At 55.0% G+C, this 13784-nt stretch overlaps 1 protein-coding gene across 4 annotated transcripts in view; it reads left to right on the top strand.

Moving 5' to 3' along the window:
- Nucleotides 1–321: 321 nt before the first annotated feature.
- Nucleotides 322–13784, top strand: part of TRAF5 (TNF receptor associated factor 5) — a 42565-nt gene continuing 29102 nt past the window's right edge. Inside the window, exon 1 of one of the 4 annotated variants that reach the window (XM_036234488.1) lies at nucleotides 322–338. The gene's annotated coding sequence lies outside the window, so the exon portion shown is untranslated. The other 3 variants (XM_036234485.1, XM_016166503.2, XM_036234486.1) reach the window with 3 other exon arrangements.

The following is a 13784-nucleotide window of genomic DNA, read 5'->3' on the forward strand; positions in this document are numbered from 1 at the left end:
CACTTCAGGTCACTTCTCCGGGCCTCAGATACCTCACCTGTAAAATGGGGATGAACAGGCCTACTTGACCAAGTTGCTTTGAACATGGAGAGAGATGTTTGGGAAGCCCTTGGTACAACCACGAGATCTACCGTTCCAAGGGATTGCAAAGCCAGCAGCAAGGAGAGCTGGCCAAGTCGTGCTCCTTGAAAGTGTAGGATTTGCAGTACTGCGTGTAGTATTATTTATACTACAGCGGAGGAAGGTGGGGAAGGACGAATTCGAGCCAGACCTCAGACCTTGGCTAGCGGGCCAAACCATGAAAGGATCGGCTGAGCTTGGTTATCCGTGGCCGAGGGGTAAGATGTGTGCAGTTCAAACGCACTTGAGGGAAATCGGAGATGATTTTCATTTGTCGGTACTAATGATTCCAGCGAGGGTGGGTTAACGTTCTAAATGCCAGAGTAGCCGTTTCTCACCCTCCTGCCAACACCTTCCAGCGCGTCTGCGGGTGCCGGGCCCGCGCCCCGGGGCCCCGCCCAGGCCCCGCCCCTGCTCTCCCCTCCCCCGGGCGGGGCCCCGAGCTGGGAGCCGGGGCCCTCGGCCTGGCCCCCGCGTCGCCGCCGTCCGCCGCTGCCCCGGGAGCCCAGCGCCTGCGGACCGGCGCCCGCGCAGCCCCGCGCGCCCAGCCACACGTGAGTCCCGGCGGGTCGCGGCCCCGGGCGGCCGCGCCCCTCGGCTGTAGGGCCGGATGAGGGGCCCCAGGGGAGCTCTAAGGCTGGTGGCGTTTACTTGGAAACTGAAAGCGCCGCGGCACGGTGAGCCCCGCAGCCTCCTCCCCGCGCCCCGCTCCCCGCTCCCCGCGCTGGGGCCGCGGGCGGGTCCCCGACCTGCGCGGAGAGGGCGCGGGCGCAGGCTGCGGGGTGGCGGGCCGGGCTGGACCCAGGGTCCGCGAAAGCCGGCGGGGCAGGGGCCGCGATGCGGGCGGGCGGGCGGGCACGGTGTGCAGGGCAGCTGGGGCCCGGGGCCCGGAGCGGACGTTCTTAGCAGAGGGGGGCGGTGTGGCGAGCACCGAGATGGGGTCCCGGCCTGGGAAGCCGCTCCAGAGCGCGTGCGGACTGAAGGGGCCAGGCGTGTCGCGCACACCCGCACCGCGACCCCCGGGCTGCCCCTCCATACCCTTAGGCTCTCCCTCCACTTTTTCAAGACTTTACAGACAGAGCGCCCCAGAATGAAGCTGTACTATTGGAATGAATGGAAACTGTTGGGCTGAGCGTTGCACGCTCGCTAAGACACCCAGTGCCCTGCCCCACCCACCCCTAAAGGGGGCTTGGAGGAAACCAAGACTCAGGGACGTGAAACGAGTTGCCCAGGGACACCCAGATAATCTGGTTCTCCACACCAGACTGCCCAGCCCTGGTTACCACTCTGCAGGGTTTGGGCAGTTCTAGAATGTTCAGTGAATTCTGGGGCCACGCTCTTGCTGCTAACCCCACTGGCCCGACTTTCTCTGCTATTTCTGCCCCCTCCTGCATAGTTTCCATATTTGGCTATTTCAGATTTACTTTCATCGGAACTCAGTTATCTCACTGTGGCAGGCAGGCCTGCTCTAGGCTAGCGAGAAATTGGTGAAATGAGGCACGGGCTCCCTGCCCAGGCTGCCCCCCGCCGGCCCACCCTCCACAGCCCTGGGCCCTGACCCGTATCCTGTGAGGACAGGCATCTAGTAACGCATTTAATTCAGCAAACATTTGTTGGGCACAGGTGCTGTGTGAAAACAGCCAGGGCCCTGTTCCTTCCTTCAGAGGTATTTGCATTTTAAAAGGGATGTGGAAGAAATAAATGCAAAGAAAATGGTTGAAGTACTTTTGGGGAGTAGAACAGTTCTGGGTGTGCGTTCGATAATCTTAGGCAGGGAAAGGCTGGGTGGGACTCAAATCCGGAGTGCAGTTGCCTGCTCTGCCTTGTACACACAAGGGGGGAGGGAGGGAGAGAGAGACAGAGACAGAGACAGAGACAGAGAGACAGAGACAGAGAGACAGACAGAGAGACAGAGAGAGAGTGAGCGCAGGAAGGAGAGCAGGAAAGATGGCTATGAGATGAAAGTAGAAAGTGTCTAGCCTCTATCAAGGTTTTTATTTTTATCCTTTTATTTTGAACTCTGCGGAATGGTTTGGCTCTCAGGTCCTGGAATCTCCTTCTCTGGGTCCTGGGCATAGACAGGAGAAAGTTTCCCATCTGAGCCAGACTCTTGGAAGGGGAGGTGATAGAAGAGGTGACTCTTGAGTCCTCCGGGCCAAGGTCTGTGACAGTGGGGATAGGATGGGCAACGTTCCCATCTGTCACCGAGCATCGCCTGAGTGCCCGCTGGCTGTGGGTGGCAGGGCTGAGGAAGCAATGTGCAAAGGAGATGGAGCCCCATCCACTGGAAGTACGCACTGTAACAACTAGGATATTTCAGCGGAGATGATTTGCAGAGTGAGCAGCTGGATGCTTCTGAGTCAGTCCCATTCGGCTAACCATGGGAAAGGCTCATCAGCCTTTAGACGAACAGCCTTCTATCTCAGATTTACTGGGGAGGACCCTGATGAAAAAAAATGGGAATTCCTTGTTCGTAAAGCCTTTTCCTTTTAAAAACATTTTCTCATGGCTCTTGCCATTTCGTTTTTATTTTACCCTCCATAACAGCGGTCCCCCACCTTTTTGGCACCAGGGACCAGTGCTCCTGTAAGAGCATAATCTAATGCCTAGTGATCCGAGGTGGAGCTGAGGCGGTGACACCAGCGCTGGGGAGTGGCTGCAGACACAGATGAAATTTCTCCGGCTTGCCCGCCACTCACCTCCTGCTGTGTGGCCCAGTTCCTAACAGGCCTCTGACTGGTACTGGTCCCCGGCCTGTGGCCTGGGGATTAGGGATCCCTGCTCCATAATATTGTTGTGAGTCAGGCCAGAGCAGGACTATTCTCCACACCTTCCAGATGGCGAGGGGGCAGCATTCCATGTGATACCCCTCTAGGCTCTGCAGGGTCTCTGGTTCCTCTGCTCCAGGCCCCTCAGCCTGGTTTTTCAGAGAGCCAAATCTGCCCGCCTTCTCCTCAGTCTGAGGGGTCAGCATGAGGATCTAGACTCTCTGATAATGCCTGTATTGTCCATTCCTACAACATGGAGTAGATTCTCCTATAGACTGCCCTGGCCACTGCACAAACAGATGCCCACTCTGTTAGCTCTACCCAGCTGAGCACTTCTGTGTTCGAGGCAATTCTGTGTTTCTGTTCGTATCCTGATATCTGGCATACAGTAGGCCTAAGCAGATGTTTGCACTGAATTCATTTGAGATGGGTCTCCCATGGGCTCTGGCTGAGAGAGGTTGCGCTGCCAGGAGGACTCGCTTGGATCCCAGAAATTAGAACAGTACTGTACGCTTTACAAACAACCTGTCTCACCTGATGAACTTCTCGCTGCCTCCCCAAGAGAAAGGAGATGCAAATGCTGTTCCTTCCACATTAGCTCTTGCAAACTGGGGCTCAGAAGTAACTTGAAAGCTCTCACCGCAGGTGGGGACTGGCCAGGCCCCCAGTCCAAGTCTGCTAACTGCAATCCTGTGCTCTTCTCATAGTGTTTTGGCTGGAGGAAGCAGAGAATCTAGGCAGGAGGGGAGTGAAGGAACCAGAAAGTCATCCATCAAAGGCTGCCTGATGCCCTTGTCACTGACGGGGTTTTTTAAGAGCTGATAGACCGGGGGAAGGGGGAGCAGTGGCCTACCCGGTCTCTGAGGAGCTTCTCCTGCCAGGTGGTGGCTTTTCTGTGGTTCTTCTGGGCAGACTCTCTCATCCCAGCAGAGTATACGTAGCAGGTGGGTATCTTTGTGTGTCGGGGTTGGAGGAGAACATACCACACAGCAGAAGGCGTCTCGGGCCGGCAGGCTTCTGCCACTGCTAACGCCAGGCTCGGGCCCCAGTCGGTCTGTTGCTTTGCCCAGAGGACAGCTATATTTGGAGGGTCAGACAGCAGTGACCCATACGGCCCCTGGGAAGCCCTGTCTCATGAGGAAGTGGGCTGGAGGAGCAGGGAGGAAATAAAAGTGAAAATACCTGTCAGTTCTGACAGAAACATTCAGTGTGTGTGCAGGGTCCTCGGGCCCAGTGTTAATGACAGAGCCGGTGGGTGCCCCTCCTGGAGGGGATGTGGCAAGGGGAACCCATCTCGCTTACTTTCAGCAGATCCCCAGGTCTCATTTTTTTGTTTGTTTGTTTGTTTGTTTGTTTGTTATGCCCTCCATCAGCTTCTCTCCTCACCAATTTGGAGCATCCCTGAATGTCCCGCACAGCTTTTTCTCTCAGGGAAAAGATGCTCTCCTGACCCGCGAGCGAATACCTTCTCCAGCTATCCCCCGGAACCAGCTCTCTGAGCCCTGGGAGACAGTCCCTCCACTGACTCCTCCCCCTCCCCCAGCGTGCTCCGTTAGACAGGAGGCCCCCAGGCTCCCCCAGCCCTCTCCCCTCCCTTGATAGGCTTCTGGAAGAGCAGCAGCACTTGCACTTGTGCTGTGCTGCTCGGTCAGTGCGGGGCACCTGCCCTGCTGCTCAGATCACCCTGTGAAGGCTTCTGGGGCCCGGTAATCCTCCCGTCGCCAGCCTGCTCTGCAGCTGTTGCCCATCTCCCTGGAGGGTGCCACGCCACCCCCACCGACGTTCCCTTTCTTGACCTCGAGTTTCTTATCCTCCTCCCGCTGGCTTACAATTCCCGCTGCTCCCCTCCCGAGAGCTCGCTCTGCTCCCAAGGCATGGCCAGCACTCTGAACGGAAAGGCCGATCAGGCTCACCGAGCTCCCTTATGGGCTCTTTTGATTTCTGATACACAAAATCTGCCCCGCGATAGCTCAGGAGCCCCTTAGACGCCTGCCGCTTGTTCCTCTGTGTTCTCCCCAATCCATGCAGAAATCAGTGCTCACCCCCAGCCACTTCGGTCCTGTCTTCCTCCTGCTGGTCCTATCGCCAGGGCTGCTACCTGAGTTCACGTCCTCCGAGCCTCGTGCATTCACTCGCTCTCCTGCCCTTCTGTTTTCTCTTCCACACTGCTGCAGAGGGGCGTCCTTCATGCATAGCCTGATCAAGGCCCACTGCTTTCACTAATGGCGTAGTGGAAATAGCGTGGTCTTCAGAATCTGGCAAGCCTTGGTTTGACTCTGGATTTAGGACTCGCTGGTAGTACCTGTATGATCTGGGCAAGTTGCCCAGGTTCTGTGAGCTTCTGTATTCCCACTGCTAAACAGAGATAGTAATGTCACCCACTTAGCGCTGCTGGAAGGGTTAAACAAGCCGATGCATACACAGGGCATAGCGTCTGGCCCTGTAAATATGGTTTTCTTCTTCCTACTGTTTGATAGCAATAGTGGGGTCTCTGCGGAGGTGGAAACATGTGTCTAATCTGAAGGTACAGAAATTTAAATTAAAAACATGCAAGCAAAAGAAGTGAGTGTGCCAGGATAGACCATCATTTAAACGATCCTATCGCTGCCATTTTGCAATTTTTAGACCAGGCAGACCTCAGGGGCCAAGGGCAGGAGGACATGGAAGGGGACACGCTGGGACAATCCCTGGCAGGCAGAGGACAGAGAGGGCAGGCAGCATCAGATAATGGAGGCCTCGCCCCAGGGACAGCTTTCCGGGTCAGGATTCCAGTCTTTAGAAGGACTCGTGGGCAGAGCAGCAGGTGCAGCCTTAGAGGGAGAGTAGCGCTGGGCAGGGAGGCGCCACGGGGACCAAGCAGAACAAATAAAATGGGGTCGGGACGCAAAACGCAGGCACTGGCTTCATCACCAGGGGCAGAGCAGTTGCTTTAGTGGTGTCGAGCTGCGAAGTCAGAGCAGGATGAGGAGCGAGGCTGACCTGATGCAAAGCTGCCAGCCGGAGCCCTTTCCGCTCTTCCTTCACAAGGGAGATGGCTTGGAACAGCCGGCTGTGTTCTGAGCCTTCCACCAGCGGGACCGAGGTAGAGGCAGGTGCGCGGGGTGAAGCCAAGCAGGCCCTGAACGTACTTCTCCTGCGTTCGTGAGGTTAGGAATCTGCAGAAGAGGCTGGGCAGGTACCTGGGGCACACGCAGCCTAGGAAAACTTACCATGCCTCCCTCTGCGAAAGGCAAAGTCATGTAAAGTGAAGGCTTATGTGCCAAGGAGAGGAAGAATGAAAGAAGTGCCTCCACAGTGATCCCGGGAAGCCCTCCTGAGGAGTGAGAAGAGGAGGCGTGGGAGGGAGGACTGGGGACAAAGGCATCTCAAAGGGATAAAGAAGGGAGTCCGGAGCTGCCCTTAGTACGTGGAGAGTAGATTATTTTGGAGCAGCGTGGTTTCCTTATATTGAGGTGATTTATTTGAAAAACCAATAATTTGAGATGTTGCTTCAACCTCTCGGTTGCACTCCCCAGACCTTTCTTAGAAATGTCCAATGCCACATGTTAGCTGTGGACAGCCAGACGATAAATTCTTTCAGTCCTGCCTTCATACCGACGTGTATGCCTTCCTGTGGTCCACTTGACCGACTCTGTTGAGTGACTTCTCTAGTCCCCATCTATCCCACCTCATAGCTATAATGCTCGACTTCTCAGCATCAGCTGTTTACACCACATCGAACAGCTCTGGGCCTTCTACACCTGACTGACTTATTCTTAACTTTCTTCATATCACGTCTGCCTGGAATGCCTCCTGTTTTAATCTGCTAATCCATGCTCCTCTCACCCTTTTCAAAGAAAACTCAAAATTCATCTCTATCAGGAAGGCATCTGTGTTGGGGAGCCCCGAGACCATGCCCAGGTTTGCTGAGGGTTCAGCATACGGTCTCATATGTCAGTGATTTACTGTAGTGAAAGGATTCACGGCACAATCAGCAAAGGGAAAAGGCGCACGGGGCAAAGTCCAGAGGACACCAGATGGAAACTTCCATGTCCCACTCCCGCCCCCATCCCCAGTGAAGTCACATAGGTGACTCAATTCCTGCTTAATCACTCCAGCACTGAACGTGACAACATGTGTGAAATGTTGCCAGCCAGGGAAGCTCACGAGAGACCCAGTGCCCGGGGGTGGGGTGGGGAGGGGGTCATGTAGACACCCTCTGCCTAGCATACACCCTAATTCCAGACTTCCAGAAGGAAAGCAGGTGCTCAGCATAAGCTACATTGCTTGCACACAGTTCGGGTGCAGTGAGCCACCCTAAGCAGTTAGGGAGACCTGTCCCAAATCCACCTTCCCAGACACCAGCCAAGAGCCATCCTTGTAAGCAGACCTTTCTAAGGATGGCAGGCCTACTGTGTTAGCTGTTTTCTGCACAGCTGCCCCGCGTAACCCCACCTGCCAGAGACTAACTGGTTATGCTGCAGAGAAAAATCACCCCAGGCAAGGAGCCAGAAAACCTGGGTTCAGGCTGAGCATGGCCACCTACTGCTAGGCGACACTTTGAACCCCTCAGACTCCATTTTCCTCCCTCATTTGGGAAAGGGGAATTGTAATTCTTGTTTGTAGACCTCAAGGGTGACCGTGAGGACCACACAAGATGACATCGTGTGTTTGTCATTCCATCCATCCCCCTGGGTCGGTCGTGCACCCACTGCGGCTAAGGCCTCGAGTGAGCGAGGGAGCGGGCACCGTGGGGCCCGCAGAGGGAAGTGCGAGGTCTGAGACCGATCCTCGCCCAGCACTGACCAGCTTCGGTCCCCCGAACACATTATGTAATTCCCCTGATCTTCAGGACCCGACATGTAGAATGTGAACCAGGATAATAAAACTCATACCTGGGTCGCTATGCAGAGTAAGTGGAACGACCCACATAAAGCTCCCCACCAAGGTCACCAGCACCTCACAGGCACCCAGGGAGGCAGCTGTTAATTTACTCAGACATTTGAGCCCTTGCTCTGTGCCAGCACCTGGGAAAAGATAGACACCGTCCCTTTTGTTTGCTGACGCAGACCAATATGGAACAGATGATTACCCAAAAAGTGGATTATAATTATAAGTGCTAGGAAGGACTAGAGGGTGACAGCAGGGCACGTGACGAGGAAGGGGGAACCCAAGCTGCCGAGGAGACATGCGAGGGCCTAAGAATGTGGGATGCTGGAGCTGGGCTCAGTGAGAAGTGGGGAGAGGGAGGAGAGGAAGTCTCCAGCAGAGACAACCAGCCTCACCGCAAAAGCTGTAAGGGGGGGGGGGGGCTTCTGCACGCATCTGAGGGAGACCAGCCTCACCGCAAAAGCTGTAAGGGGGGGGGGCTTCTGCACTCATCTGAGGGAGACCAGCCTCACCGCAAAAGCTGTAAGGCGGGGGGGGCTTCTGCCCTCATCTGAGGAATGGCAAAGAGACCAGAGAGGCTGGAGAGTAGGGGTCGGGGAGGGAGGGAGCTCACAGAGGACCCGGGAGATGTGGGCAGGTTAGGGGTTTGGAGCTGTGAGAGCAATGGGAGGCTGTGAAAAGGTTGCGTGACAACAGTTTAGCATTTTCAAAAGCTCAATCTGGCAGCTATGCGAAGAATGCTTCGGAGGAGCGAGCAGACAGGCGAGGGGAGACCAGTTATGGAAGGGAGGTGAGAGGGGATCAACTAAAGGAGGGGAGACCAGCTGTAGGAGGCTGTCTGTGGCCCAGGCGAGAACGGATGGTGGTGGCTCGATCTGGGTTGGTTGTCGGGGTGGAGAAGTAGGTGGGATGTGTCTGTGAGGTCCATTCAGGGGGCCTCGGTGACCGTTTGGATGTGGCGCAGGAGAGGGAAGGCATCTACAGGAACGATGCCAGTTGTCTGGTGACAACAGCAAGTTAAAGAGTGGGTCTTCGCCAAGAGGGAGCTCTGGAGAGAGAGCAGCGTAGAGAGGGCAGGGCATTCAGTTTTGCTGGCTTCGGAGAGCCTGCGAGGCAGTCAGACGCAGGGGAGAGAGAGCTCTGGGAGTTGTTAGTTCTTACATGGCTTTTGATGCCAGGACAGTGTGGTTTCAGGAAAGCCAGAGGGAAAGAGTGTTTGGAGGTGTGTGTTTTCAGGGATGGGGGTGTGGAGGGAGCCAGCAGTGTCTGATGCTGCAGGAAGGCCAGGTAAGATTGGCATTAGCGACCCAGAAGCCCCTGGGACCTCGGTGAGCACAGAGGGTGGCTTGGTGGATCGTAAGCCAGGTGGAAGTGGGCTGAGGACCAGATCGAAGAGGCCAGTGCGGATAGTCACTCCACTGTGTGAGGGTGAGCGTAAGTCAAGAACTTCGGCTGTGAGAGGGAAGGAAGCTCGCATTTTAGAGAAATACGAGAGCGAGAATGTTTCGTGTTGCTCTACTCTTAGGACAGGCTTGCAGCGACTGTTTGAGTGCTGATGGAAGACGCCAGCTGGAAGGGAGAGCTTGCCGAGGAAGCAGGACGAAGCAGGCGGGGCAGGTGGCGGTGGACATCGAGAAAGACCCCTAAGGAGGCAGGACGGGTGGAGAGTCTGGCCTAGTTCAGAGGTCACCTTTGCCGTGGCCCTGGGAGGGAAGGAGCAGAGCAGGGCCCCTGCAGGAGGACACGCAGGTCTGGTGGCAGGAAGTGGAAGTAGTTCCGGTCTGAAGACTTCTATTTTTTTTCTGTGCAGTAGGAAGTGAAGTTTGCTGGTGAGACTGGCGGGGAGTGGTCAAGGTTTGTGAAGAAGAGAAAGGTTTAAAATAAATATTGAAAACAACAGAGTGAGCTGAAAGGGAAAACCTGGCCCTGCCCTCTCTTATCCATTTACATGATAAAATTGGAGGAAAGGACCCTGGCAGATGTGATCTGAGGTCTCTAGCACCTTGTGAGGCACCTGTGTAAGGGCCTCCTATGAGCTTATTGAATTGAATTGGCCTTTTTAAAAATCCTTCTCGGGTCCCTGGCTCCCCACTGTGGCACCTCCCCAGGGGCTGTTTCACAAGAGTAGGGAGCAGTGCTCAAGCCCCAGTCTTCCAGCCCAAGGGCTAGACCCTCCTCCACCCTCCACCCGCCACTGACCACCCCTCCCCAGGTAAGCCCTCATTACCAGCTTTGTCCTTGGTAGCTGTAACTAGTAGAATTTCAGGACTTTTCAAACAGTCGAGATGAAAAGGTCTAGGCACTGGGAAGCACATTAGTGAGAGAGAGGTGGTCCTGCTTTCTGCAGAAATACCGTAAGGCAGTCGTTCATCTTTCCATAAATTCTTGAGCACCTGTCATGTGCTCAGTCCTAAGTGCTGGTCCCAAAGAAACATCACTACCCTCATGGGGCTTGGGTTCAGGAAGGGGGAGACAGACAGTAAAGAAGGAAACATAAAAGACACTAGATGCTAATACGTGCTTTGGAGGAAAATACAGCCAGCGATGGGGTGACCAGGGATGTTGTGTTTCCACGTGGGTGAGCAAAGGCCTCGCTTGTCAGGTCGCATTTGAGCACATACCCCAAGTGAGGAAACAAGCCATCCAGGTGTCAGGGAGAAGAGCGTTCTAGGCAAAGGGAACGGCAAGCAGAAGCCTCTTCTGCTAGTCAAGAAGAAGCAAGGCTGGTGTGGCTGCAGTGCATAAACGGGGGGCAGGGTGCTAGGAAAAGGGGACAGGGCGGACAGAGGCCAGATCTCACGGGGCTCTAAGGACGCTGGCTTTGCCCTGACTACACGGGGCCACTGGAGCAGAGGACGGGCATGTCGACTTCTGTTTCTCAAAGGATCGCTCTGGCTGCTGGGTTGTGAATAGACCGGAAGGAGCAGAAGCGGAGGCAGGAGAGTAACGCCAGTGTGGACATGACCGGGCGTTGGCCAGGATGGCTCTGCTGGTGGTGGTGGCCGGTGGTTAGACATGCTCGGAGGAAGAGCTGATAGGATTTGGTGTGCGGTGGAGAGTAAGCCGAGGAGAATGCAGAGTTTGGGGTCCAAGCCACAGGGTGCTTGGTGGCACCATTTCATTGACAGGGAGGAAGGCTGTGGGAGGGGCAGGTGGGCCAGGATGGATGTGTTACCTTGAGATGCCTAGTAAACAAACATGGCAGTTGGCATGACTCTAGTTCAGGGTGGAGGTCCCACCTGCAAATAAAAGTCAGGGTACTGTCAGCCTCAGATGGCACTTAAGGCAGGAACCAAGATCAGCTCACCAGGAAAATGAGTGTAGATAGGAAAGACCAGCCTGGCCACTCTGAGAGGTGGGGGAAGAAGGATTGGCCAGTGAGGAGAGGGTGACCTAGAAACTAGCACGATGATATGGCTCGGTGCTTTTCACACAGACTACAGACTCTAGCCTGGAAACTTGTTAAAAAGCAGGTTTCTAGCTGCTGCTAAGAAATCCTGATTCTGAAACATATTGATTAGGGTAGGCTAAGTTATTGTAACAAATAGGCACCCCAAACAGAGGTGTATTTCTCTAGGGTAAAGTGTCTAAGCCATCATTTTCATCATGCTCCAGGACACATTCTTAGGACCCAACCTCTCCGGAAACCATTTCTGTATTTTGTGCAGAGGTGTGATCCCCACTGGAAACCCCTTGGGAATGGGAACTGTCTGGTAATGTGGGGTCCTGGCCCACCCCACCCACGTCCCACAACAGAATGAGACACAGGCCTCCGCATGCAGCAGGCTCTGAATAAAGTCCGACTGGGACTGAAGGATGGATGTGTGTGGGTATTAAGTGCTGATTTATGTGTCGGGCACTGTACGCGCGTCATTTCCATCGCAACCCCAAGCTTGGAGGCAGGAACTGTTATTGTCTCGTTTTCCAGCTGAGGCGATGACATAGGTAAGTGAATGGCAGAAGGAGCCGGACCTCCGAGGTCTGGTTCCAGAGCTCGTCCGTGGGCTGTGCCGCCTCTCGTCAGCACCGCCTTTTCATGCCGGTTGGGACGCGGTCATTTTCCCCTAGCCATGACACAGACCAAAGAGCGCTGGACTCGAGGTCAGGAAGTCTGGAGTCAGGCTCCTGCCCTACCATGTGCTTGCCGTGTGATGGGGGGCAAGTTGCTTGACAGCTCGGGGCCTCAGGTACCTCATTGGAAATATGACGATGATAATATTGCGACAGGGTTAGTGTGAGGACTCGGTGTGAGGTCGTATGTAAAAATACAAACTGTAAAGTACTAGTATGTGTAAGGTGGTATCACCATCATCATCATCTACGTCATCATCATCATCATCTTGAAAAATCAAACTGTAGAACCACTCAGATTACCCAAAAGAGCTGCCCGAGGGCTGTAGATTGTAGGAAACCCAACAGGACTTGCTTCAGCCAGAACAGCGCCTATGTACTGACGCTTCTGCATGAAATTTTTTTTTTAAAAAAAACAGTGAAACTCTTGGCTTGTTGATCCCTTAAGTCTCTCCACAGCGGCCTGCTCCAATTGTAAGGGAAGCCACCCTTTCCCATTCTTCCTGCTCCTCCTGGGCCCTCTCCCTCGGCTCCCCTTCTGCTTTCCCTCTTCCATTGTCCTGATTGGGCCCATCAGCCCCAGGAGCCCAGTGTCCAGCGTTGTACCGAGGCGCGGCCATGTTGCGTGATCCAGACCGCAGCATGGCCACCTATATGTGGGCTGGGCATCCGCGGTGCGCCTGGGGTGGCAGGCTTCAGGAAGCGTCTCCCCTCAGAGCAGGAGTGAGAATGCCGCCTCTGCTCCTCTTGCTTCCTCCCCGGGCCCGGGCCAGAGCAGGCCTCCCCGCTGGTCAGGAGGGGAATGCCCATTCAGCCTCCCACGGAACATCGGCTCATGCCCCAGCCACAATCTCTCTGCGGCAGCTGACAGTAGACGGTGTGTCATATGTTTGTGGTCAGCATGGAGATACCAACCTAGTTCAGAGCTCGCTGTGCGTGAGCATTTGTGGAAAGATGAGGCACAGCTAGGACGATGTGGACTTTGGAAGCTAAAAGTCACCAGAAAGTCAAGCCAAGATTTCTGCATCCTCCTTGGCGTGTCTAGGGTGGTCTCAGAGCACCCCTGGGCCATGAGGGGTTGGGCCTGGCGAAGGGCCTGCCCAGTCTTCCTTAAAAATGCTGCAGAATTCCAAGCTAAATCCAAGCGGTGGCCTGTCAGCCGTGCATCCAGCTCCCAAGATACTCTGCTGTGGAGACCCTGGACCCTCTATCACTTTCCAAGTGCATTGCTTTGTCTGTCTGTCTGTCTCTCTGTCTATGTGAGAACATAGGGTGACTAGGAAGGGAGATGGGAGGGAACCGTGAGTCTGAGGTGATGGTGACGAAGTGGGGATCCCACCTGCATTCAGAAATGTAATCTGGCCCAGGCGAGGGAGCCTTTCAATGAGGATGAGTGGGAGTTGTGGCAAGAACCAAGGGCAAAGGGCTGACCCGGCCTCGGCGAGCTCCACAGGGAGCCTCTTAGAGATTTAGAGATGTGGTCAGGGTGGGAGGAACAGGGCAGTGTCCCGGGGCCAAAGGATCAGGGAGTTTCAAGAAGGAAGTATGAAATGCCACATAAAAGGCAGGGGGCGAGACTGAGGAGAGGCTAATTGGCAAGTCTGATTACACAATTACAGTTTAGATCATCAAACTAATGTAAAATGCTTTCTCAAACTACATAGGGCCTCACATACACACCCCCCCAACACCCAGATGATTTGGGCCTCCCAGCTTGTTCACGGGCAGAGTGCACATAAACTTGGGAGAGCAGGGAAGGCTGCAGGGAGGTGCCAGTGGCATCTGATGAGGGACAGGTCGGCAGGCACTGCTCCGCCTGGAGCCAAGAGTGGAAGGCAGCGGGTGGGAGAAGGTGGCCAGCGGGCATGTCTCAGGGCTGAGGATGGTGAGGAATCCGGCCCACTGTTCGATTTCTGTTTCCACATCTGTGTCTGCGTGTGTTAGGTTCTCAGCAAA

Source organism: Rousettus aegyptiacus, unplaced genomic scaffold (assembly GCF_014176215.1).
Source record: "Rousettus aegyptiacus isolate mRouAeg1 unplaced genomic scaffold, mRouAeg1.p scaffold_m13_p_17, whole genome shotgun sequence".
NCBI lineage: Eukaryota > Metazoa > Chordata > Mammalia > Chiroptera > Pteropodidae > Rousettus > Rousettus aegyptiacus.